Source organism: Ranitomeya variabilis, chromosome 5, assembly GCF_051348905.1.
Source record: "Ranitomeya variabilis isolate aRanVar5 chromosome 5, aRanVar5.hap1, whole genome shotgun sequence".
NCBI classification, from domain to species: domain Eukaryota; kingdom Metazoa; phylum Chordata; class Amphibia; order Anura; family Dendrobatidae; genus Ranitomeya; species Ranitomeya variabilis.
Genome location: NC_135236.1, coordinates 139,313,472 through 139,336,660, shown reverse-complemented (window position 1 = coordinate 139,336,660; position 23,189 = coordinate 139,313,472).

Here is a 23,189-nt window from a genome sequence, read left to right as displayed (position 1 = left end):
TAGTGCAGAGTTTTTTGAGGGACTATCCGGATCTTGATGCACTGCTGCAAAAGGTCCGCCTAGAGTGTGCTCACTTGCAGCGTTCCAGCATGGCAAGATCGGCATTGCAGCTCTGCAGCGCCGATTTCGCCTTCCAGAACATCGCATCATATGTGACCTACCCACCAGGTGGAATTCCACATTACATATGTTGGAGCAGTTGTGTGAGCAGCAGCCAGCAGTAATGGAGTACCAGCTGCATCAGGCACAAAGAAATCGCACTCCGCGCCATTCAGACTTCACAACCACTGAGTGGGCCACTATGAAGGACGTGATGCAGAGCAGGCAGAGATCACGCCTCAAGCAGGGGACAGCGTTTCTTGGCCAGTTGGCAGTCTGCAGCACATGGCTGATTACATGCTGCAGTGCCTGAGAAACGACCGCCGCATCGCCCGCATTCTCAACACGGCTGATTATTGGGTGTACACCCTCCTAGACCCTTGCTACCGGGACAACTTACAAAGCCTCATAACACTGTTGAACCGGGAGCATAAAATGTGGGAGTACCAAGACACACTGGTGAATTCCATCATCTTCTCCAGTCCAACTGAGAGCAGTGCTGCTAGTGCTTTACAAAGCAGCTCAGTGCATCAAGGCAGTGGAGGAAGCTCTGCACAAAGAGGGAGCAGAAGCAGTGCCTCAGCACAAGGCAAGACCAGTATGGCCCAACTTTGGCACAGTTTTGTGTGCCCGCCACACATGTCTACACCATCACAGACGGCTCCAGTCAGCAGGAGGCAACGTTTCCATCAGATGGTGACAGACTACATATCTTGCCCTCTTACTGTACTCCCAGACGGCACTTCCCCCTTCAAATTTTGGGTCTCTAAGCTGGATACATGGCCAGAGCTAAGCCAGTATGCATTGGAGGTGCTGGCTTGCCCTGCTGCTAGTGTATTATTGGAATGCGTCTTTAGTGCCGCAGGTGGTGTACTAACAGACCGTCGCATGTGACTATCCTCCGATAATGTTGACCGGCTTACTTTTCTGAAAATGAACAAGGCCTGGATCTCGCAGGAATTTGCCGCTCCTCTTCCAGGTCTCCTGTTGCGTTCATGTTTCTACCACCTGAACTGTAATCCCTGGGCTCCAGCTCCACCAGTTGATGCTCAGAAGTGCCGTCTGCACAGTCAACACTTGCTGCCGTGTTATTGGGGTTCAGTAACGTCAGCTGATCCCCAGCTGTGTATCCGGCAATGTGTCCTGCGACTGCCACGCTGACACAACAACTGAAATGTAAGGAAACCTGCCCCCCCAGGCGTTTGTTACTGAAAGAGCCACCTTGTGCAGCAGTAACGCTGCACAAGGAAAAGGTAGCTCTTTTAGTTTTGCTCCTTGCACACACTGAACTTAACACTTATAAAATGTGTCCCCTGATACTGTATAACCGTCCCGGAGGTGGGACTTTCCTTCGTAATGGGACGCAGCACAGCTGTCATCCCTACCCCCTTGGCGCCATGCGCCGCCTCCTTAGCATTGTTTGAATCTGTCCCGAAGCCTGCGCTGTTTTGTTCAACCTTGGCCTTGCGCAGTTTGCGCTGCCCATCTTCTGACATCATTTGGTGTCAGGCGGACTGGACCTGTGCGGCCGCGCTGCCCGGGATCCCACCTCGCAGTCTCTTCTGATTTAATCACACTGCGGGCCTGGGATCCATGGGCATGCGCAGTGCATATCTTCACCTGAAGCTCTCACTCATCTCCCTCCGCCTTCTTCAGACTGTGTGCCGTCAGCTGATCGCTACTAGCATGCCACGGCCGTGACGTCGCACAGTCTGAAGAAGCCAAAAGGAGATGAGTGAGAGGCGGAGATATGCACTGCGCATGCCCATGGATCCCAGGCCCGCAGTGTGATTACATTAGACGACAATGCGAGGCGGGATCTCTGGCAGCGCGGACGCACAGGCGCAGCCAGCCTGACACCAAATGATGTCAGAAGACGGGCAGCGCTAACTGTGCATGGCCAAGGTTGAACATAACAGTGCTGGCTCCAGGACAGATTCAAACAACACTGAGGAGGCGGCGCATGGCGCCAAGGGGGTAGGAATAACGGCTGTGCTGCGTCCCATTACGAAGGAAAGTCCCACCTCCGGGACGGTTTCACTGTATCAGGGGACACATTTTATAAGTGTTTAGTTCTGCATTTGCAAGGAGCACAATTAAAAGAGACACCTTTTCCTTTTGCAGCATTAGTGCTGCACAAGTTGGCTCTTTCAGCTACAAACGCCTGGGGGGGTTAAAGGTTACCTTTCAACTTGCTCCAATTAGGCATCAGCCTACACTCTGCTCCTCCTGTTGTCCCTGGGCTCTAACACCGCCAGTTGGTGCTCGAAAGTGCTGTCTGCACAGTTAACAGTTGCTCCTCTGTTATTGGGGTTCAGTAAGGCCAGCTGCTCCCCTGCTGTTTTGCGGCAAAAACTCTAGCCTGCTCCTCCTGCTATCCCTGGGCTCTAAAACCGCCAGTTGGTGCTCGGAAGTGCTGTCTGCACAGTTAACAGTTGCTCCTCTGTTATTGGGGTTCAGTAACGCCATCTTCTCCCCTGCTGTGTTGCGGCAATAACTCTAGCCTGCTCCTCCTGCTATCCCTGGGCTCTAACACTGCCAGTTGGTGCTCGGAAGTGCTGTCTGCACAGTTAACAGTTGCTCCTCTGTTATTGGGGTTCAGTAACGCCAGCTGCTCCCCTGCTGTGTGGCGGCAATAACTCTAGCCTGCTCCTCCTGCTGTCCCTGGGCTCTAACACCGCCAGTTGGTGCTCGGAAGTGCTGTCTGCAGAGTTAACAGTTGCTCCTCTGTTATTGGGGTTCAGTAACGCCAGCTGCTCCCCTGCTGTGTTGCGGCAATAACTCTAGCCTGCTCCTCCTGCTATCCCTGGGCTCTAAAACCGCCAGTTGGTGCTCGGAAGTGCTGTCTGCACAGTTAACAGTTGCTCCTCTGTTATTGGGGTTCAGTAACGCCTGTTGCTCCCTTGCTGTGTTGCGGCAATAACTCTAGCCTGCTCCTCCTGCTATCCCTGGGCTCTAACACCGCCAGTTGGTGCTCGGAAGTGCTGTCTGCACAGTTAACAGTTTCTCCTCTGTTATTGGGGTTCAGTAATGCCAGCTGCTCCCCTGCTGTGTTGCGGCAATAACTCTAGCCTGCTCCTCCTGCTATTCCTGGGCTCTAACACTGCCAGTTGGTGCTCAGAAGTGCAGTCTGCACAGTTAACAGTTGGTCCTCTGTTATTGGGGTTCAGTAATGCAGCTGCTCCCCTGCTGTGTTGCGGCAATGTGTCCTGCTACCGCCATCCTGACACAACAACGGAAATGTAAGGGAACCAGTCCCCCCCAGGCGTTTGTTACTGAAAGAGCCACCTTGTGCAGCTGTAATGCTGCAGAAGGAAAAGGTAACTCTTTTAATTTTGCTCCTTGCAGACGCCGGAATTAACACTTATAAAATGTGTCCCTTGATACCGTAAAACCGTCCCGGAGGTGGGACTTTCCTTCGTAATGGGACGCAGCACAGCCGTCATCCCTACCCCCTTGGCACCGTGTGCCGCCTCCTTAGCGTTGTTTGAATCTGTCCCGTAGCCTGCGCTGTTTTGTTCAACCTTGGCTTTGCGCAGTTTGCGCTGCCCGTCTTCTGACATCATTTGGTGTCAGGCGGACTGGGCCTGTGCGGCCGCGCTGCCCGAGATCCCGCCTCGCAGTCTCTTCTGATTTAATCACACTGCGGGCCTGGGATCCATGGGCATGCACAGTGCATATCTTCACCTCAGGCTCTCACATCTCCCTCTGCCTTCTTCAGACTGTGAGTCATCAGCTGATCCCTATTAGCATGCCACGGGCGTGATGCCACACAGTCTGAAGAAGCCGAAAGGAGATGAGTGAGAGGCGAAGATATGCACTGTGCATGCCCATGGATCCCAGGCCCGCAGTGTGATTACATTAGATGACACAGTGAGGCTGGATCTCTGGCAGCACAGACGCACAGGCACTGCCAGCCTGACACCAAATTATGTCAGAAGACGGGCAGCGCTAACTGCGCATGGCCAAGGTTGAACATAACAGCGCTGGCTCCAGGACAGATTCAAACAACGCTGAGGAGGTGGCGCACGGCACCAAGGGGGTAGGAATAACGGCTGTGCTGCGTCCAATTATGAAGGAAAGTCCCACCTCCGGGACGGTTTCACTGTTTCAGGGGACACATTTTATAAGTGTTTAGTTCTGTGTTTGCAAGGAGCACAATTAAAAGAGACACATTTTCCTTTTGCAGCATTAGTGCTGCACAAGTTGGCTCTTTCAGCTACAAACGCCTGGGGGGGTTAAAGGTTACCTTTCAACTTGCTCCAATTAGGCCTCAGCCTACACTCTGCTCCTCCTGTTGTCCCTGGGCTCTAACACCGCCAGTTGGTGCTCGGAAGTGCTGGCTGCACAGAGAAAAACACTCGCCACTGTGTCAGTGAGGTTCAGTAACGTCAGCTGTTCCCCTGCTGTGCAGCCGGCAACATGTCCTGCAAACGCCATGCAGACACAACAGACAATAAACTGCCTCCCTCCAGTGCAGGCTTCGGCCTACACTCTGCTCCTCTGCTTCCCTGGGCTCTAACACCGCCAGTTGGTGCTTGGAAGTGCTGGCTGCGCAGAGAAAAACACTCGTCGCCACTGTGTCAGTGGGGTTCAGTAACGCCAGCTGTTCCCCTGCTATGTAGACGGCAATGTGTCCTGCAAACGCCACGCAGACACAACAGACAATAAGCTGCCTCCCTCCAGTGCAGGCTTCGGCCTACACTCTGCTCCTCTGCTCCTCCTTGATTCCCTGGGCTCTAACACCACCAGTTGGTGCTCGGAAGAGCTGGCTGCACGGAGAAAAACACTCGCCACTGTGTCAGTGGGGTTCAGTAACACCAGCTGTTCCCCTGCTGTGTAGCCAGCAACGTGTCCAGCAAACGCCACACAGACACAACAGACAATAAGCTGCCTCCCTCCAGTGCAGGCTTCGGCCTACACTCTGCTCCTCTGCTCCTCCTTGATTCCCTGGGCTCTAACACCACCAGTTGGTGCTCGGAAGTGCTGGCTGCACAGAGAAAAACACTCATCGCCACTGTGTCAGTGGGGTTCAGTAACACCAGCTGTTCCCCTGCTGTGTAGCCGGCAACGTGTCCTGCAAACACCACGCAGACACAACAGACAATAAGCTGCCTCCATCCAGTGCAGGCTTCGGCCTACACTCTGCTCCTCTGCTCCTCCTTGATTCCCTGGGCTCTAACACCGCCAGTTGGTACTCGGAAGTGCTGGCTGCAAAGAGAAATACACTCGCCACTGTGTCAGTGGGGTTCAGTAACACCAGCTATTCCCCTGCTGTGTAGCCAGCAATGTGTCCTGCAAACGCCACACAGACACAACAGACAATAAGCTGCATCCCTCCAGTGCAGGCTTCGGCCTACACTCTGCTCCTCTTTTATTCCCTGTGCTCTAACACCGCCAGTTGGTGCTCGGAAGTGCTTGCTGCACAGAGAAAAACACTCGCCACTGTGTCAGTGGGGTTCAGTAACGCCAGCTGTTCCCCTGCTGTGTAGCCGGCAACGTGTCCTGCAAACGCCACGCAGACACTACAACAAACATTAAAGGGAACCTGCCCCCCCAGGCGTTTGTAACTTAAAGAGCCACCTTGTGCAGCACAAATGCTGCACTTGGACAAGGTGGCACTTTTTGTTATACTCATTGCACACGCAGAACTAAACACTTATAAAATGTATCCCCTGATACCGATTAACCTTCCCGGAGGTGTGACTTTCCTTCGTAATGACACGCAGCAACCCCCTTGGCGCCGTGCGCCGCCTCCTCAGCGTTGTTTGAATCTGTCCCGGAGCCTGCGCTGTTATGTTATCCCTTGGCCATGCGCAGTTAGCGCTGCCTGTCTTCTGACATCATTTGTTGTCAGGATGCCTGCGCCTGTGTGACCGCCCTGCCCGAAATCACGCCCTGCAGTGTCTTATTTATTCTCACTGCGGGGCTGGGATTCATGGGCAGGCGCAGTACATATGTTCGCCTCTCACTCATCTCCTTCCGCCTTCTTCAGACTGTGCGGCTTCATGGCCATGGCATGCGATAAGGGATCAGCTGACGCCGCACAGTCTGAAGCAGGCATAAGGACATGAGTGAGAGGCAAAGATATTTACTGCGCAAGGCAAGGAATCTTAGCCCCGCAGTGTGAATAAATCAGAAGACACTGCGGGGCTGGGATTCAAGGGCATGCGCAGTGCATATGTTCGCCTCTCACTCATCTCATTCCGCCTTCTTCAGACTGTGCGGCTTCACGGCCGTGGCATGCGATAAGTGATCAGCTGACGCCGCACAGTCTGAAGCAGGCATAAGGACATGAGTGAGAGGCAAAGATATTTACTGCGCAAGGCCATGAATCCCAGCCCCGCAGTGTGAATAAATCAGAAGACACTGCGGGGCAGGGATTCAAGGGCATGCGAAGTGCATATGTTCGCCTCTCACTCATCTCCTTCCGCCTTCTTCAGACTGTGCAGCTTCACGGCCGTGGCATGCGATAAGGGATCAGCTGACGCCGCACAGTCTGAAGCAGGCGTAAGGACATGAGTGAGAGGCAAAGATATTTACTGCGCAAGGCCCTGAATCCCATCCCCGCAGTGTGAATAAATCAGAAGACACTGCGGGGCTGGGATTCATGGGCATGCGCAGTAACAGCGCATGGCCAAGGGATAACACAACAGCGCAGACTCCGGAACACAAAAAAGCAACGCTCAGGAGGCTGCGCCCAACACCAAGGGGGTATTTTTGACAGCTGTGCTTCGTCTCATTAAGAAGGAAAGTCCCGTCTCCGACACGGTTTCACGGTATGAGGGGCAAAATTTTAGAAGTGTTACATTCAGCGTGTGCAAGGAACATAATTAAAAGAGACACCTTTTCCTTGTGCAGCATTACTGCTGCACAAGTGGCTCTTCTAGTTACTAACGCCTGGGGGGGGTTTAACGGATGCCTTTTAATTTGCTCCAATTAGGCTTCGGCCTACACTCTGCTCCTCCTTGATTCCCTGGGCTCTAACACCTCCAGTTGGTGCTCGGAAGTGCTGGCTGCAGAGAGAAAAACACTCGTTGCCACTGTCAGTGGGGTTCAGTAACGCCAGCTGTTCCCCTGTTGTGTAGCCGGCAACGTGTCCTGCAAACGCCACGCAGACACAACAGACACTAAGCTGCCTCCAGTGTAGGCTTCGGCCTACACTTTGCTCCTCCTGCAGTCCCTGGGCTCTAACACCGCCAGTTGGTGCTAGGAAGTGCTGGCTGCACAGAAAAAAACACTCGTCGCCACTGAGTCAGTGGGGTTCAGTAACGGCAGCTATTCCCCTGCTGTGTAGCCGGCAACGTGTCCTGCAAATGCCACGCAGACACAACAGACAATAAGCTGCCTCCCTCTTGCAGGCTTCGGCCTACACTCTGCTCCTCTGCTCCTCCTTGATTCCCTGGGCTCTAACACTGCCAGTTGGTGCTCGGAAGTGCTGGCTGCACAGAGAAAAACACTCGCCACTGTGTCAGTGGGGTTCAGTAACGCCAGCTGTTCCCCTGCTGTGTAGCCAGCAATGTGTCCTGCAAACGCCACGCAGACACAACAGACAATAAGCTGCCTCCCTCCAGTGCAGGCTTCGGCCTACACTCTGCTCCTCTGCTCCTCCTTGATGCCCTGGGCTCTAACACCGCCAGTTGGTGCTCGGAAGTGCTGGCTGCACAGAGAAAAACACTCGTCGCCACTGTGTCAGTGGGGTTCAGTAACGCCAGCTGTTTCCCTGCTGTGTAGCCAGCAATGTGTCCTGCAAACGCCACGCAGACACAACAGACAATAAGCTGCCTCCCTCCAGTGCAGGCTTCGGCCTACACTCTGCTCCTCCTTGACTCCCTGGGCTCTAACACCGCCAGTTGGTGCTCGGAAGTGCTGGCTGCACAGAGAAAAACACTCGTCGCCACTGTGTCAGTGGAGTTCAGTAACGTCAGCTGTTCCCCTGCTGTGTAGCCGGCAACGTGTCCTGCAAACGCCATGCAGACACAACAGACACTAAGTTGCCTCCAGTGCAGGCTTCGGCCTACACTCTGCTCCTCCTTGATTCCCTGGGCTCTAACACCGCCAGATGGTGCTCGGAAGTGCTGGCTGCACAGAGAAAAACACTCATCGCCACTGTGTCAGTGGGGTTCAGTAACACCAGCTGTTCCCCTGCTGTGTAGCCGGCAACGTGTCCTGCAAACACCACGCAGACACAACAGACAATAAGCTGCCTCCATCCAGTGCAGGCTTCGGCCTACACTCTGCTCCTCTGCTCCTCCTTGATTCCCTGGGCTCTAACACCGCCAGTTGGTGCTCGGAAGTGCTGGCTGCACAGAGAAAAACACTCATCGCCACTGTGTCAGTGGGGATCAGTAACACCAGCTGTTCCCCTGCTGTGTAGCCGGCAACGTGTCCTGCAAACACCACGCAGACACAACAGACAATAAGCTGCCTCCATCCAGTGCAGGCTTCGGCCTACACTCTGCTCCTCTGCTCCTCCTTGATTCCCTGGGCTCTAACACCGCCAGTTGGTACTCGGAAGTGCTGGCTGCAAAGAGAAATACACTCGCCACTGTGTCAGTGGGGTTCAGTAACACCAGCTATTCCCCTGCTGTGTAGCCAGCAATGTGTCCTGCAAACGCCACACAGACACAACAGACAATAAGCTGCATCCCTCCAGTGCAGGCTTCGGCCTACACTCTGCTCCTCTTTTATTCCCTGTGCTCTAACACCGCCAGTTGGTGCTCGGAAGTGCTTGCTGCACAGAGAAAAACACTCGCCACTGTGTCAGTGGGGTTCAGTAACGCCAGCTGTTCCCCTGCTGTGTAGCCGGCAACGTGTCCTGCAAACGCCACGCAGACACTACAACAAACATTAAAGGGAACCTGCCCCCCCCCCAGGCATTTGTAACTTAAAGAGCCACCTTGTGCAGCACAAATGCTGCACTTGGACAAGGTGGCACTTTTTGTTATACTCATTGCACACGCAGAACTAAACACTTATAAAATGTGTCCCCTGATACCGATTAACCTTCCCGGAGGTGTGACTTTCCTTCGTAATGACACGCAGCAACCCCCTTGGCGCCGTGCGCCGCCTCCTCAGCGTTGTTTGAATCTGTCCCGGAGCCTGCGCTGTTATGTTATCCCTTGGCCATGCGCAGTTAGCGCTGCCTGTCTTCTAACATCATTTGTTGTCAGGATGCCTGCGCCTGTGTGACCGCCCTGCCCGAAATCACGCCCTGCAGTGTCTTATTTATTCTCACTGCGGGGCTGGGATTCATGGGCAGGCACAGTACATATGTTCGCCTCTCACTCATCTCCTTCCGCCTTCTTCAGACTGTGCGGCTTCATGGCCGTGGCATGCGATAAGGGATCAGCTGACGCCGCACAGTCTGAAGCAGGCATAAGGACATGAGTGAGAGGCAAAGATATTTACTGCGTAAGGCAAGGAATCTTAGCCCCGCAGTGTGAATAAATCAGAAGACACTGCGGGGCTGGGATTCAAGGGCATGCGCAGTGCATATGTTCGCCTCTCACTCATCTCATTCCGCCTTCTTCAGACTGTGCGGCTTCACGGCCGTGGCATGCGATAAGGGATCAGCTGACGCCGCACAGTCTGAAGCAGGCATAAGGACATGAGTGAGAGGCAAAGATATTTACTGCGCAAGGCCATGAATCCCAGCCCCGCAGTGTGAATAAATCAGAAGACACTGCGGGGCAGGGATTCAAGGGCATGCGAAGTGCATATGTTCGCCTCTCACTCATCTCCTTCCGCCTTCTTCAGACTGTGCGGCTTCACGGCCGTGGCATGCGATAAGGGATCAGCTGACGCCGCACAGTCTGAAGCAGGCGTAAGGACATGAGTGAGAGGCAAAGATATTTACTGCGCAAGGCCCTGAATCCCATCCCCGCAGTGTGAATAAATCAGAAGACACTGCGGGGCTGGGATTCATGGGCATGCGCAGTAACAGCGCATGGCCAAGGGATAACACAACAGCGCAGACTCCGGAACACAAAAAAGCAACGCTCAGGAGGCTGCGCCCAACACCAAGGGGGTATTTTTGACAGCTGTGCTTCGTCTCATTAAGAAGGAAAGTCCCGTCTCCGACACGGTTTCACGGTATGAGGGGCAAAATTTTAGAAGTGTTACATTCAGCGTGTGCAAGGAACATAATTAAAAGAGACACCTTTTCCTTGTGCAGCATTACTGCTGCACAAGTGGCTCTTCTAGTTACTAACGCCTGGGGGGGGTTTAACGGATGCCTTTTAATTTGCTCCAATTAGGCTTCGGCCTACACTCTGCTCCTCCTTGATTCCCTGGGCTCTAACACCTCCAGTTGGTGCTCGGAAGTGCTGGCTGCAGAGAGAAAAACACTCGTTGCCACTGTGTCAGTGGGGTTCAGTAACGCCAGCTGTTCCCCTGTTGTGTAGCCGGCAACGTGTCCTGCAAACGCCACGCAGACACAACAGACACTAAGCTGCCTCCAGTGTAGGCTTCGGCCTACACTTTGCTCCTCCTGCAGTCCCTGGGCTCTAACACCGCCAGTTGGTGCTAGGAAGTGCTGGCTGCACAGAAAAAAACACTCGTCGCCACTGAGTCAGTGGGGTTCAGTAACGGCAGCTATTCCCCTGCTGTGTAGCCGGCAACGTGTCCTGCAAATGCCACGCAGACACAACAGACAATAAGCTGCCTCCCTCCAGTGCAGGCTTCGGCCTACACTCTGCTCCTCTGCTCCTCCTTGATTCCCTGGGCTCTAACACCGCCAGTTGGTGCTCGGAAGTGCTGGCTGCACAGAGAAAAACACTAGCCACTGTGTCAGTGGGGTTCAGTAACGCCAGCTGTTCCCCTGCTGTGTAGCCAGCAATGTGTCCTGCAAACGCCACGCAGACACAACAGACAATAAGCTGCCTCCCTCCAGTGCAGGCTTCGGCCTACACTCTGCTCCTCTGCTCCTCCTTGATGCCCTGGGCTCTAACACCGCCAGTTGGTGCTCGGAAGTGCTGGCTGCACAGAGAAAAACACTCGTCGCCACTGTGTCAGTGGGGTTCAGTAACGCCAGCTGTTTCCCTGCTGTGTAGCCAGCAATGTGTCCTGCAAACGCCACGCAGACACAACAGACAATAAGCTGCCTCCCTCCAGTGCAGGCTTCGGCCTACACTCTGCTCCTCCTTGACTCCCTGGGCTCTAACACCGCCAGTTGGTGCTCGGAAGTGCTGGCTGCACAGAGAAAAACACTCGTCGCCACTGTGTCAGTGCAGTTCAGTAACATCAGCTGTTCCCCTGCTGTGTAGCCGGCAACGTGTCCTGCAAACGCCATGCAGACACAACAGACACTAAGTTGCCTCCAGTGCAGGCTTCGGCCTACACTCTGCTCCTCCTTGATTCCCTGGGCTCTAACACCGCCAGATGGTGCTCGGAAGAGATGGCTGCACAGAGAAAAACACTCACCACTGTGTCAGTGGGGTTCAGTAACGCCAGCGGTTCCCCTGCTGTGTAGCCAGCAACGTGTCCTGCAAACACCACGCAGACACAACAGACAATAAGCTTCCTCCCTCCAGTGCAGGCTTCGGCCTACACTCTGCTCCTCTGCTCCTCCTTTATTCCCTGTGCAATAACACCACCAGTTGGTGCTCGGAAGTGCTGGCTGCACAGAGAAAAACACTCGCCACTGTGTCAGTGGGGTTCAGTAACGTCAGCTGTTCCCCTGCTGTGTAGCCGGCAACGTGTCCTGCAAACACCACGCAGACACAACAGACAATAAGCTGCCTCCCTCCAGTGCAGGCTTCGGCCTACACTCTGCTCCCCCTTGATTTCCTGGGCTCTAACACCACCAGTTGGTGCTCGGAAGTGCTGGCTGCACAAAGAAAAACACTTGCCACTGTGTCAGTGGGGTTCAGTAACGTCAGCTGTTCCCCTGCTGTGTAGCCAGCAACGTGTCCTGCAAACGCCATGCAGACACAACAGACAATAAGCTGCCTCCCTCCAGTGCAGGCTTCGGCCTACACTCTGCTCCTCTGCTCCTCCTTGACTCCCTGGGCTCTAACACTGCCAGTTGGTGCTCGGAAGTGCTGGCTGCACAGAGAAAAACACTCGTCGCCACTGTGTCAGTGGGGTTTAGTAACGTCAGCTGTTCCCCTGCTGTGTAGCCAGCAACGTGTCCTGCAAACACCATGCAGACACAACAGACACTAAGCTCCCTCCAGTGCAGGCTTCGGCCTACACTCTGCTCCTCCTTGATTCCCTGGGCTCTAACACCGCCAGTTGGTGCTCGGAAAAGCTGGCTGCACAGAGAAAAACACTCGCCACTGTGTCAGTGGGGTTCATTAACGTCAGCTGTTCCCCTGCTGTGTAGCCGGCAACATGTCCTGAAAACCCCACGCAGACACAACAGACAATAAGCTGCCTCCCTCCAGTGCAGGCTTCGGCCTACACGCTGCTCCTCCTTGATTCCCTAGGCTCTAACACCGCCAGTTGGTGCTCGGAAGTGCTGGCTGCACAGAGAAAAACACTCGCCACTGTGTCAGTGGGGTTCAGTAACGCCAGCTGTTCCCCTGCTCTGTAGCCGGCAACGTGTCCTGCAAACGCCACGCAGACACAACAGACACTAAGCTGCCTCCAGTGCAGGTTTCGGCCTACACTGCTCCCCCTGCTGACCCTTGGCTCCAACACCGCTAGTTGGGGCTCTAGGAAGACAATCTTGAGTAGGTCCCCCTGGTTCCAGTACCGTCAGCTGGTTCTGGGCAGAGCCTTTCGCTTAGGTGCCTCCTTTTGGGTATCCGAGTTCCACCAACGTCAGGTGGTCCTTGGTAGTGCTTTCTGGCACGGGTACCTCCTGCTTAGTAACCGGGTTCCAGTAATGTCAGCTGGTCCTCGGTAGTTCCATTGGCTCTTGTACCTTCGGCTACCCATCCGGGTTCCAGTACCATCAGCTGGTTCTCGGCAGTGTCTTTTGCTCTTGTACCTTCTGCTCCCCATTCTGGTTCCAGTACCGTCAGCTGGTTCCAGGCGGAGCCTTTGGCTTAGGTGCCTCCTTCTGGGTATCCGAGTTCCACCAACGTCAGGTGGTCCTTGGTAGTGCTTTCTGGCACGGGTACCTCCTGCTTAGTAACCGGGTTCCAGTAATGTCAGCTGGTCCTCGGTAGTTCCATTGGCTCTTGTACCTTCGGCTACCCATCCGGGTTCCAGTACCGTCAGCTGGTTCTCGGCAGTGTCTTTTGCTCTTGTACCTTCTGCTCCCCATCCTGGTTCCAGTACCGTCAGCTGGTTCCGGGCAGAGCCTTTGGCTTAGGTGCCTCCTTCTGGGTATCTGAGTTCCACCAACATCAGGTGGTCCTTGGTAGTGCTTTCTGGCACGGGTACCTCCTGCTTAGTAACCGGGTTCCAGTAATGTCAGCTGGTCCTCGGTAGTTCCATTGGCTCTTGTACCTTCGGCTACCCATCCGGGTTCCAGTACCGTCAGCTGGTTCTCGGCAGTGTCTTTTGCTCTTGTACCTTCTGCTCCCCATCCTGGTTCCAGTACCGTCAGCTGGTTCCGGGCAGAGCCTTTGGCTTAGGTGCCTCCTTCTGGGTATCTGAGTTCCACCAACATCAGGTGGTCCTTGGTAGTGCTTTCTGGCACGGGTACCTCCTGCTTAGTAACCGGGTTCCAGTAACGTCAGCTCAGCTGGTCCTCTGTAGTTCCATTGGCTCTTGGACCTTCGGGTAGCCATCCGAGTTCCAGTTTCATCAGCTGGTTCTCGGCATTTTCTCAGCCTTCTTGTACCTTCTGCTACATTTCCAAGTTCAAGACCCTAAAGTCGACGACCCGGAAGACCGAGAAGCAGAAGAACAAGAGGCTGCAGAACAAAGAGCCGAAGAACATTAAGCATAAGACTAAACATCAGAGCAAAATATATTATCTAAATTATAAGCAGAAGAAGACTAAGCAGTGTATGGCGGTGAGTCCGTTCCTCCTCGTGGTGCCCCTGGAAAAAGCCTGCTGCTGCAGGCCTAACTGAACGCGGACAAATCCTGTTGTAACTCTTTTGTGACAGGCAGAACGTAAGGTGTAATCTTCAAACTTTTATAGATAACAACTACAGGAATGCCTGTCACAAATAAGAATATGATGAAGAAGTAGAATATGAAGAAGAATAATAGTTTAATAAAAAGAATATGAAGAATGTAACAAAAAAAATAATAGGTAGAAGATGAAGAAGAAGATGAATAAGGTGAAGAAGAAGTTGATGTCAAAGATGCTGCTGCTGAGGATGATGAAGAAGAAAGTGTGGGAGAAGTAAAAAAGAAGGTGAAGGGCATGGAAGTAGTGAAACATCAATATCTGACAAAATGAAAAAAATCTTAACATAGTCAATATCTTTTTAACTCCAAACGTATTGAAAAAATAAATAAAATTCCTGCTATTCTATTTGATTGGGCTAAACCTATATGCCTTTAATGTCTCCGCCACCTCCCCCAATACATTCTACATTATTCTTAGTTGTTTTCCTTCATGTAGAATGAACCTACAAGGAAAGAAAGGGTTTATTTTAATTCCGATATTTTGGTCCCATTGACTTGCATTGGTATCGGGTATCGGTATCAGCGATATCCGATATTTTTTTAATATCGGCCGATCCAATCCAATACTGATACTTTCCGAAATCGGAAGGTATCGCTCAACACTACCCCTCAGAGAACTTACCTACATGTGTATTGAGCACCTTGAAACCCCAGGTGCTTTAAAGACGTTTATGACACTAAGCCGTGAAAATAAAAAAAAATCTGCCAATTTGTACCCACAAAAATGTTTTTCAGCTCTAAACTTTGCATTTTTATAAGGGAAACGGGAGAAATTGCATGATACAGGTTGTTGTGCATTTTCTCCTGAGTATGCTGATATCCAGTATGTTGAGGGAAACTACTGTTTGGGAGCCCCTGATGTGCCTAATCAGTGGAAACCCCCACAAGTGACACCATTTTGGAAACTACTGTAAATCCCTCAGGGAACTTATTTAGATGTGTATTGAGCTCCTTGAACCCCAAGGTGCTTCAAAGAAGTTTATATCGTTGAGCCGTGAAAATAAAAAAATCTAATTTTTCCCATACAAATGTAATTTAGCCCCATATTTTTTTATTTTCATAAAGGTAACAGGAGAAAATGGGTGACAAAATTTGTGGTGCAATGTCTCTTGAGTTCACTGGTACCCCATATATGGTCAAAAACTAGCTCAAAGCTCGGAGGGAAGAAGCGCCATATTACAACTCTGCACTGGTTTGATGGTGCCATGTCACATTGGCAGAGCCCCTGAGGTGCCAGAAGAGCAAAACTCCCCAAAAGTGACCCCATTTTACAAACTAAGCCTCTCAATGAATATATCTAGGGGTGCATTTATCATATTGACACCACAAGTGTGTTACAGAATTTTATACCATTGGGCAGTGAGGAAAAATTAATTTAAATTTTTACCACCAAAATTGTGTGTTAGCCCCAAATTTTACATTTTCATACGGGGAAATGGGTAAAAATGGCACTAAAATTTGGCCCACAATTTCTGCTGAATGTAAAAATACCTCATATGTGGCTATACAGTATTGCTTAGCCACACGGCGAGACTTGGGAGGGGTTCAGCAATATTTGCCTCCTGGAGTGCAGATTTTCACAGAAAAGTTTGCGGACTCCATATACAGAGCCCCTAAATGCTAGAAAAACAGAATCTCCCTTAAGTAACCTCATTATGGAAATTATACCCCTTTGGGAATTTATCTACAGGTGTAGTAAAGGGGTTAATTGTTCATTGAAGCAAAATTATGCTTCCTATGTGGTGGACAGGTTAATGGGTGTTATCAGGAACCATAAACCCAAGACAACTACTAACTCTGCATACATGTAGCTATACAACCTTCCAATGCCTTTTTTTCAATGTAGGCACATTGAATTTCTGATGTAATCTGCAGTAGCATCACCATCCAGCAATAATCATATCATGTTTATGATTATTATAGTCCAGGGTACAACCTGGGCAGCCATACAAGGGCCCAAGAGACATGGGGGCCATGATCACCTCCAAAGTAGGTGGAATTGTGCATTATGATGAGCTATTAGACTCAGGGGCGGACATCCTGCCTGTGCAGCCGGGAAAACTGCACAGGGGCCCAGAGGGGGAGAGGGGCCCAGAGGGGGAGAGGGGCCCAGCGTTGGAAAGTTCACTACTTTTGTCTTCTGTGTTTCAGAGACATAAGGTGGCAGCATTACAGAACTGCAGTACAACATTCTGCTCTGCGTTAGGGCATCTCTATAGCACTGGAGGCTGTCGGGACAGAAGGAGAGAGGGAGACAACAGACCGATGTCTGCAGGGCCGGTCAAGAATAGAGAGCTCCGGTTATGGTCCTCTCCATTCTGTGAAGTGTCCTCCTCCTCTATCTATACACTTGGTTATGGCTTGTGTGCAGGAAGTGTTGTGAGGCCCCGCTACTTCTACAGACTGTGTGAGATCAGCTTGGGTAAGTATATGTATTAGTGTATATGCTGTACGTGTACATGAGTGGTTTTCTTTGTGTAAATTATTGTGCAAATGCATTCCTGTGTGTGTATGATTGTGGTTTTACAGGAAGATTTTATGCTGTCGTTTTTTGTACCTGGCAGGCAGAGTTTGATAAATATTAGGCCCTGTTCACATGATGTTTTTTTTTAATCCATGTTTAGCATGTATGTTTGTAAAGCACCCAATGTACAGGGGTTGGACAAAATAATGGAAACACCTAATGTTTTGGCATCATAATCTTCGAACATGTGATAAACATGCAAACCGTGATATATGGTAATGTTTTGTAGTTGATTATTTGTGTTATGTGATATGTGTATGTATATTAACTGTTTGTTTTGCATAATTGCAAGAACATTGATGAGAACCTGATACCAATGGCAGACCTCTCGGATTTTCAAAGAGGCCAAATTGTTGGTGCTCGTATGGCAGGCGCTAGTGTAACAGAAAGTGCCCAAATGCTTGGCGTGTCAAGAGGTACTGTCTCCAAAGTAATGACTGCGTTTGAAAGAGAAGGAAAAACGTCCGCAGCAAAGCACAGGTCCGGCCGAAAGTCAAAGTTGACTGAGAGAGACCATCGGACTCTAAAGCGAATTGTGAGAGAGGATCGCAAGACCACGGCTCCAAAAATCACTGCTGAGCTCAATGAACTCCTACAGAACCCATGAAAACTGTTCATTGGGAGCTGCACAAACCTGGATTCTACGGAAGAGCTGCAATTAGAAAACCGCTGCTCTCAATGACAAATGTTTCCAAGCGTTTAGAGTGGTGTAGAAACCTCCAGAATTGGTCCCTCGAGCAGTGGAAACGTGATGTTCCCAGACGAATCATTGTTTACCCTATTTCCGACCTCCGGCCGAGTGTACGTTTGGAGACAGCCGAAAGATGCATTCTATCCAGACTGCCTTCTCCCAACCGTAAAACATGGTGGAGGTTCTGTGATGATCTGGGGTGCTATTTCGTGGAGATCCGCCGGGCCAATGATATCTCTTCATGGAAGAATTAACAGTCGAGATTATTTAGGAATTTTGGACGACCAAGTGCGTTCAATGGTTCAAGCACTGTTCCCGGAGGGAAACACCAACTTTCAGGATGATAATGCACCAATTCATACAGCTAAAATCGTTAAATGGCTCAAGGAACATTCTAATGAAGTTGAGCATCTCATCTGGCCCCCACAATCCCCAGACCTCAACATTATTGAGCATTTATGGTCGATTTTAGAGATTCAAGTTAGACGTCGATTTCCGCCGCCATCGTCGCTCAAAGAACTGGAGGGTGTTTTAACTGCAGAATGGGCTAAAATTCCTTTGGAAACAATTCACACCTTGTATGAATCCATACCTTGGAGAATTGAGGCTGTATTCGCCGCAAGGTGGACCTACACCATATTAAACTAACTTTTGTTGATGTTTCCAGGTGTTTCCATTATTTTGTCCAATATGCTAAATATGTACATAGTCTTGTATTGCTGAACAGAGGCCAGGGTAGTGTCCTTTTGTCCTCTGTCTGACCAATATGTATAACGCACAATAAAGGTTTAGAATAGTGCAGTAGATTCATTTATATCAGACCATAGCATCCTGTAAAAGTATCTAAGTGTTTACCTGCACTATCCTATGGATAAAAGACTCAGTGGTATCTCACATTATGCAGGAGGCGGCTGGCCTGCCCTGTACAGTTGATTGGGGAGCGACCAGTGGAGAATTTGGCCTTTTTGCCCAGTCCACCCCTGCTTGTCATTAGTACTCTGTGTCTGGAAGCTTCAGTGATATTAAAGCCCTCATATGGACAGTCACCTCACTGGGGCTCCCCATAGTAGCTGAGAAAGTAAGACACCAATACTTTTTTTCAATACTAAACATTGTGTACAGTGAATTTATTTATTTTAAAACTAAATAGTTTCCTTGTTAAGAGGAACCTGTCACATGGTTCATGCTGACCAAACCATGAGCAGCAGGAATCAGAGCCTGGCTATATGAAGGCAGTAGGGTATATTTTTTTCTGAAGCACCGCAGGATTTCAGGGAAATCATAACTTTAACACCTCAACGTCCAATGATGGACAGAGTCGGTCAATGGACGCCTGCCCCTGTTTGGTGCGGGCTCCGGCAATGAGCCCACACCTTTTCTGACACATGACAGCTGATCTGGTCAGCTGACATGTGCCCGGGAGAGGTAAGGGTGAAATTGCTGCAGCCCTGCTCTATGTAGCAGAGGCGATCGGACAAGTGCAGCTTCTAGTCTCCTATGGAGACTATTGAAGCAAGTAAAAAAAAAGATTTTAAAAATATTTTTAAAAAGTTCAAATCACCCCCTTTCGCCCTATTCGAAATAAAACAATAAAAAAATCAAATATATACATATTTGGCATCACCGTATTCAGAATCGCCCGATCTATCAATAAAAAAAGGATTAATCTGATCGCTAAACGGCGTCACTAGAAAAAAAGTCAAAATGACAGAATTACATCTTTTTAGTTGCTGCAACACTGTAATAGAATGCAATAATGGGCGATTAAAAGGTCATATCTACACTAAAATGGTATCAATAAAAACGACACATCAGGGCGCAAAAAATAAGCCCTCACCCAACCCGAGATCACAAAAATGAAGATGCTACAGGTCTCGGAAAATGTCAACTTTTTTTTTTACAAACATTGGAATTTTTTTTCAAAACTGAGATAAAAAATAACCTAGACATGTTCGGTGTCAATGAACTCGTAATGACCTGGAGAATCATAATGGCAGGTCAGTTTTAGCTATTAGTGAACTTACTAAAAAAGCAAAACAAAAAACAAGTGTGGGATTGCACTTTTTTTGCAATTTCACCGGAGGTGGAGTTCTTGTTCCCGCTTTCTATTACACGACATGGTAAAACCAATGGTGTCGTTCAAAAGTAGAACTCGTCCCACAAAAAAAACAAGACCTCACATGGCCATATTGACAGAAAAATAAAAAAGTTTTGGCTCTGGGAAAAGGGGAGCAAAAAATGAAAATGCAAAACCAAAAATACCCCTGGTCATTAAGGGGTTAAGGCCGGCTTCTCCCCACATTGCATTAGTTGTCAAATCTCTTCCATGTGTTTATATCGGGAGGCATCTGTCAATCAACTGAATTAATTCAGAGAGAAGCAAGCCAGATGTTACGGCAGATTAGTCCAATCAATTTTATGGTCACCGGTCAGTTCTGTAAAGTACCACCCCAGCATCTTTTCTATTTCACCCCCAAGAGGTATCACTAAGGCTGGTATCACACTTGTATATAGCTGCGGAGTGCTGCGTACTTCCTCTGTTAAGCAGCACCCACTGCCGCACCTCTTCCATTCAGCTCCGCCTATGTCGGCATGCGTCCTGCTGTACCTATCTTTAACATTGGGTACACAGGCAATGCAAATGTATGCGGATGCCTCTGCATGCATCGTTATGACGCTGCGCCAAACTGCGCGAGCGAGGCTTAAAGGAGGAAGTATGCAGCCCTCTGCCGCTATGCTCTACGCAAGTGTGAAACCAGCCTAAAAGATGTTCCCTCTCCCTTGTATTATACTTGTCAGCCGCCATCTTCAGCTCTTCCTGGCATTGCTCCAAGCTCGATTGTTCTTCTTGTGACTGTGGCTCCTGACTGACCAGAAGTCAGAGGTGACGGTCACAAGCTCTCAGTGTAAGTCTATGCGAGCTTCGTTCTGCTCTTATAGACTTATATTGAGAAGTGACCTCTGGCTCTCCCAGTAAATGCTGCAGCGAAATGGCAGGTCACAACCTGTAGAAGACCAGGGTCAGTGGCGGTCGGATGTGCTCAGTTGCGGAGCAGAACACTACTGCTCCATCAACTTTATAGTAGTCACGGCCGGGTACTACAGATCAACCCCTTTCAATTTGAATAGAGGCAGATCTGCAGCACCCAGTCATGAACACTATACAGATGAGTGAACTGTACTGTTCTGCTCTGCAACTAAACACATCCGGCACAGTGGGTGCCTGATTGAAAAGGGTCGCACCCGCACTGATCTGGTATTGATAACCTAGCCTAAGAATAGGGCATCAATATTAAAGTACCAGGCAGTCCATTTAAATTTCCCTGCCCTAGTGACATTTCACATATTGAGGTGGATTCTGTGCAGGAAATAATACACGCCACATGCAGAGTATCCCCATTGAATAGGGTTACTTCACATATACTGTAGATCCGCAGTATATCAAACAGCATGCCTGAGAATACATGAACAATTGCTCAATCTGTAAATATGTATTTACTAGATGGAGGGCAGTAATGTCACTATGGGGGCAGGCTTTGCAGTGTTGAGAATCCCCCCCATGTGCTCACCCACCTATCCACTCTCTCTTTCCCCATGTGCTGACTTCTCCCATCTGTGCTCTCTTCTTTGACCTGTCTATCCCATGTGCTATCCCCCATCTCTCTCCTTACTGTGCTGTGTTCTCCCCTCAAAGACAATACTGACATTGCAGCAGGAGATAGCAGAGGATACATTTTGTGAGGTAAAATATTTTTTAAAAACAGTCAGTGAAATATTTTACCTCACAAAATGAATCCACTGTGATCTCCTGCTGTAATGCCAGTATTGTCTTTTGCTTCCTCCCCTGCCCAGGAGGTGTGGTATGCTCTGTACATGGTCAGACACAATAAATTTTTTAAATGAACTTTCGTTCATGGGAAAACCCCTTTAATGTGACCGGCTTCCTCTGTATGAAGACACGTCGCGCATCTGCCGCCGGGATCAGCCGAATGATTCACTGCACCTGCGCGTAATCCACGCAGGCGCAGTAAAGCAGACCGCCACCATCCTTGTGCAGACAGATAGCGGCGGTCATATTAAAACTGCGCATGTGCTCCTTCTGTACGAAGATGTCGGTAGTCAGTGAATCATTCAGCTGATCCCGGCGGCGGCATGTTCACGACGGTGATCCGCTGGTGGTACCGCGCAAGAGGCTGAGTGAGTGTGAGTGTACGTGAGTGTGAGTGAGTAAGGCATATATAGTGTGTGTGTGTGTGTGTGTGTGTGGTGCAACGGTGTTCTGCTGGTGGTACCACGCAATAGATTGGTACCAGCAGCAGTTTCCATATTGAGACACCCATCACTTAGGTGTCCCAATATGACGGTCAGTGAACTTCCTCCGCTTGGAATTCTGGGATATGGTGACATCTGGACAGAACAGGAAATGAAAACATTACAAGACAATTATATAAATAGATATTATGTCTTTTGTAGGTTTGGTATGAAAAGGAGGGGCCCAAGGAATATTTCTTGCACAGGGGCCCTCTATTGTCAGTGTCTGCCCCTAATTAGATTGCAAAGAGACAATATGTTATTCTTACACAGGGGCCTCGCCAGTCTGTGTCCACTCCTGTTATAGTTCATCGTTTATGTAAATCCTTGAGAATTACACAGTATGGTCAGAGTACTAATCCATTACAGTGCCACAGTATTTAAAATATCTTTATACATGTATACCGCATTTCATAATTATAATATTTATTGCACGGGCATATTTTCTACACCTGTACCCTTCACAAGTCTCTACATTTATAAATATTTATACACATGAGAAAGGACAAATTGCATTTTGTCCGGTTTTACAGACAAAAAGAAAAAAATCTTTTAGTAAGAATAATAAATGTCAGATATTTCCAAAGAGCATCTCCAATTCCGAACAAGCCCATTTTGACCAATTTGATCTAAAATGGAGTGGTAGGCATTTATTTTAACAATGTGATATTTTTCCCAATCTTAAGAAGACTTTCATTTCTTTGGCTCAGCAGGGTAGGTACATTACATATTTAGAAAAGCACTTGAATGCCCTGTTCTCAATATAAGAGATATTAGTGCTTATTCTCTAAATTGCTAAAGGATGATGTACGTGTAAGTTCTCCGGGAAGGTAATAGAAGAAATCAATTAGATGCACAAGGATAAGTTTTTTTGCATTCATGAATATTTTAAAATTGAATTTTAAGTTTCTCAGACAAAGAATAGACAGATTTTGTCAAACTGCCCTTCACCTTTTCCATCCTTCAGGTGCCATGTGGGAATCAGATTTGTACATGATTATGATTGCCTTTGAAACAAGATTCCAAGATGTTCTAGTCGACAGAATAGATGTCGAGATATGGTAAGGCCAAATTATAGAAGCTAAAAGTTTAAACCTGAAGAACAGCACTGTGGTTGAAAAGGAGACGACAGTGAGCATAGATGATTACAAAACAACATCAAAAAATTATTCAGGTAAGTCAGTGACCAGCAGGCAGATTTGATCTCACCAGTGAGATAATAGTTTGGTATTATCTAAATCGGCTAAATGTTTTGGAGGTAAAATTGTCCTCCTCTTCTATGAACGTAGCTGACTGTGAATTTGTAAGTTATTTTGTACACTGTGGGTTCTTGTATACCAGAATAGTTTTCTGAAGACTTATATCACTATTATTTATTTTCTAAGGCAAAAGACAGACGGAAAAAAAAACACCTAAAAATACGCATAATCATGAACAATATTATTTGACTTAGTTATGACATGAAAGAAGTAAAAAAGCCTTAGAAATGCTGAAGAAGATCCTATTGGGTACAAAGCAGATTACCAT